This window comes from Arachis ipaensis, chromosome B02, assembly GCF_000816755.2.
Source record: "Arachis ipaensis cultivar K30076 chromosome B02, Araip1.1, whole genome shotgun sequence".
Taxonomy (NCBI): Eukaryota; Viridiplantae; Streptophyta; class Magnoliopsida; order Fabales; family Fabaceae; genus Arachis; species Arachis ipaensis.
In genome coordinates this window covers 101,178,125-101,182,734 of record NC_029786.2, presented here as the reverse complement: position 1 = coordinate 101,182,734, position 4,610 = coordinate 101,178,125, and positions in this window count along the sequence as shown.

Below are 4,610 nucleotides of genomic sequence, written 5' to 3'. Positions count from 1 at the left end.
AAATTATTGTAAAAAATAAAATATTAAAATTTTATATAATTATTTAATAATAATTAACTGATTTAACCAGTATTTATCAGTTCAATCAATAAATTAATAAATTAATAGAGTGATTGATTTGATTATCCTTTCTAACAATCATGATGATATGCGTTAAACTGGCTAGACCCAATATCATCAGGGTCATTCCATGGTATAGATTGAAATTGGTACAGATTTACAGATTTTTTGTCTAAATTCATATGAGATCGACACGTTGCTCTGCTGTTGCAGGGCTTGTCTATCAGTTGATGTTAGGGTTGGCTGAGCCATTAGCCAAAGTTTTTTGGTTGGAGTGTCTGTTGGTGGACTTGTTAAGGTGGGCTATGCCAAAAAAAATATTTGGGTATCTAAAGAAGATGGGTTTTGTTTTTTTCTTTGTGAATGGAAGGGAGAAAAAAAATTCCGGCCGCATACCCTGATGCATCAAAGGAGGGTGAAGCACTGACGAAGATGTTATGCCAAAAATTGATGTCCTAGGTTTGAGAGCCAGGGAGACAGCCGCTGAAGGTGTTGCCGTGGCAGAGGTCAAAAGCTTGAAACCAACTCCAGTGTAGGTTGCTGGTTCCTCTCGTATCCGGCGCTGACTGCGGCTGTGCGTGAGACGCTACCACTACAAGCGCGGGCGGAAGCTGGTGCTGCGCTACTTCCCGGATCAGTGCAGGTATGAAGTAGACTGGTTTTTGAAGAAAACGCATCGCACCAAGGTGGTTTGTTCCCATGGCTGCCGCGATTCAACACTTGCAACGCGACCCTCCGATTCATCATCACGTGTGGAGTCAGGCCCTTTATGACGTTGACTTGGCCCCCACAGTTGTAGACCCGGCGACGACAAGGTCTACGGCCGGTCCCTTAATGATTCACTGGTTTGTCCACCGATCTACTTCCGCTCGCCCACTGCTGCTACTTCAACCATGGAGTCAATACCAACCACCGAATTCACCTGACGTTGCTGGTATACCCCGCACTTTTATTCGGTGCTGATGGTTGCCGTGCCTGACGTGAAGTTTGGGGCTATCTTCTTATGTCATTTTGTTTCTAGTCCACTCATGGCCAAAAACTAAAAACTAAAGCAAAGGCCCAGCCCACTCATGGCCAAAAACAAACAACTAAAGCAAAGGCCCAGCCAGAAACTAACAACTAAAGCAAAGGCCAGCCCACTGACTAAATCCACTTTCAGTTTTGTTACATCGGCTCCAGCTTCCATTAGCCGGCTCCACCTTCACCGGCCAAGGCAGACAATGTTATAAAGCCCTGCCAAGTCTGTCCCCTAACACCATCATCTTTGTCACTTGTCAACACCTCCTTAAATCTGTATGAATAAATCTGTACCTTATAACTGGCCATATCATCAATATCCTAATCTGCGATCCACTATTAAGGTCCAATTTGGATAAACAACTTAATAAAACTTTTTTTGACAAAATAGCTTAAACAATAAATAATTATATTAAAAATAGTTTATAAATAAGTTATTTTGTATTTAGACAGGTGTAGCAGGTTTAAGATATTGGGCTTTATGGCCCAAATTATGGTTTTTTGTTAATCATGTATCAACTATATTTTAGGCTTAGATTGGAAAAAAATTTAATTAAGCTATTTTTGAAAAATAGCTTAAACAATAAATGACTATATTAAAAGTAGTTTATAAATAAGTTATTTTGTGTTTAGATTTTTAATTTTAAAAGTGTTTATTTTATAGAAATGTGATAAAAGGTAGTAGTATTATGAGAGAAGTCATTTTTTTAACTTCTCTATAAGCTCCTAAATAGTTTCTTAGAAAGCTGCAATTTGGTTTTGAAAATTGCACCAGACATTAATACTACTATTGTTCCGAGGGTTACCTGAAACTGTAGGTCGATCTCGGATGAGATCATCTGTACTGGTCGGAGATGACGTGTCCGGCTGGCTGGTGGCGGCCGGAGTTGTTGTGTCTGACTTGTTGGACTGGCTGCACTTTCTGATCCTTGGCCACCGGAGGGTGGGGGGTACCTGCAAGAGACTCCGATACTTAAGTTAGCATGGGTATTAAGCAGGTTTATTGCAGAATCAGAGTATGAGTTATACCTGGGTGCTCTAGTGTATTTATAATGATGAGGAGTGACCTTTCTAGATAAGATAAGTTAGTTATCTTATCTTATCTTATTTTATCTTTGGGTGAGGTCAGCTTATCTTCAAGGGAACCGCCTTTATGCCTGTGGATTTGGGTCGTGTTCCTTTATTTGGGTCCTTTATTGGGCTTTCCTGTCGATTGGCTGAGCTCTTTAGAAGAAGAGGTCGGATAGTCTGACCTGAAGAGGTCGGTCGCTTTGTCGCCAATCATCCCGGGCTGGATAGCTCGACCCTGGGTATGAACAACTATTTTTCATAAGTCAAAAGCTCAAAAAAATTATTTTTAAAACTTTCCAAACGAACCGTAAGTAATCTTATAGGCATATTATTATTGGTTATTATATAGATATCTGGGTCAGCATATGCATAAGCCAAATTCTTATCTATCCAATATAAATGTGAGACCTATGATGAGTTTGGAAAACTCTAAATTTAATTTGATGATGAACAAACATTATTAATTTAATTAAATTACAAAATTGTCAATTTATTTTTAATTCATGTGTATTAATTGTTAATTTTGTTTATGCAGATTTTAATTGGACCGAAAATATAAGAAAAACTTGCAAGCCCATATATGCATCTTAACTTCATCCTAGATGTTAAATATGATTATGTTGGCTGAATTATTTTATTGGGCCAGCTTGATTTATTACTGCAAGCCCAATGTGCTATTTAGCCTTGTTCAAAGTATGTTATATTAAGTGGCTGAAGCAATTTGTGATTAATTAGGCCAGAACCATGTTGAACAAAGCCCAAAATTAAATTGCTTGAATGCAAGCTTATTTGGTCCGAATCTAATTGAGAAAGAAAGCAAAATTCCAATGCTTCCAGTGGATCTCACTCTTTCATCATATGGATTTCAAATTTATTTAACTTGAATTAAACTTACATTGGAAACATGAGAGAGAGTTAGCTATTGATTTGATGGACATCATCAATGCTACACGCTACCTAATGCAAGGGAAGTGGAAATTTAATTTACTTTGTCATAATCCATTAGTTAATGTTCAAAATTTTCTCTCCTCTCTTTCTCACTTTGCTTCTTGTTTTCGGTCATTACACAGCAAATCATGGAAGCAAAAGCCACCCACCGAAGAGAAGAAGAAGCACGCCACAAGACCATCACAATGATGGCAAGAAAAAGAAAACTAAAAGTATGCTGTGGCTCAGATTCTCATCACTTGTGGTAAGATTTTGGTGAAGAGATCTTGTCTTCTCCATACCCAAAAATGGAAGAGAAGATCTCGGTCAGAGAAGAAGATTCTTGGAGAGGTTGGCTTGACTCTGATCTTGCTCAACCACCACAGGAGGTAGCTACAGTGGCTACGTGATGGAAAGGGCAGAGATTGGAGCAGATGAAGCTGTCATCATCAAGCATGCATCAAGGGCTAGGAGTTCATCTTGGAGAGCAAGGCCAGATGGAAGGCTCGGATTGATGATTGTTGGTGACCAAGGAAGGACTAGAGGTAATTGCATGTTGGGTTTTGAATGGGTTATCTCTTCTCTCTCTGGCCGAACCGGTTCTGTTTGAAGAAGAAGAAGATTAGTTTAGTTTGTTTGGTTTTCAACCTTGGAGGCTTCTCCCTATAAGTAAGGGTGAACAGTCAGGGTTTGATTCAAGGAGTGAGAGTGCAAGGCACAGAGTTTTCATAGCTACCTAAGCTAACAGAAGTTCTTCTCCTTCAATGTTGTTCATTTTGTAATTTTTCTTTTTAATTTTGTCTGTCTTGAGTCTCATGGAAAAAGGCAAACAGTGTGGTTTGTAAGAAAAAGTCATAGAGCGGAAAAAGGCAGAGAGTGCAAAATTAAAAGAAAAAGTCATAGATGTCCTTAGAGGTCCTTTGTACATCTGTGTTGTGTTTCATGATTCTGTGGGAATCCCCTTGCAAGTTGGGTTAGCACTTAGCAGTTGGAAAGTTTGGCAGTGATCAAGTCAAGTTCAGGATTGGGGTTTAGATTCTGGACTTATCCCGGATAGGAAGGGTAATTCCTAGGGAGAATTGGTGTTTGTAATCAAGAATGATTATAGTGAAATTCCATCATCCTTGTGATGGAGACTGGATGTAGGCTGCACTACACTTAGCAGCTGAACCAGGATATATCTGGGTGTATTTTTCTCTCTCTTCTACTCTGTTTCTGTTTCTACTACACAGGAGATAAAACTGAAAAATATCTCGTGCTGATCGACGAGACAAAAAGAAAAGTCTTATGGTTGGGTACAAGACAAAAGAAAAAGTCTCGTTGCTAGTTACGAGACAAAAAGACAAAAAGTCTCTAGAAGTTGTTTCAAAGACTAGCAAGAGTTATTGAAGTGAAAAAGGGGCTAAGATTCAACCCATATTCTCTTAGCCACTTAAAACATCAACCTAAAATTTGACTTTGAAAGATTTAGGGAAAAAATAAAATTTAATGAAGTTCCAGTGTAAAGTTTTAGTATTTAAATACTGAAATTGAAT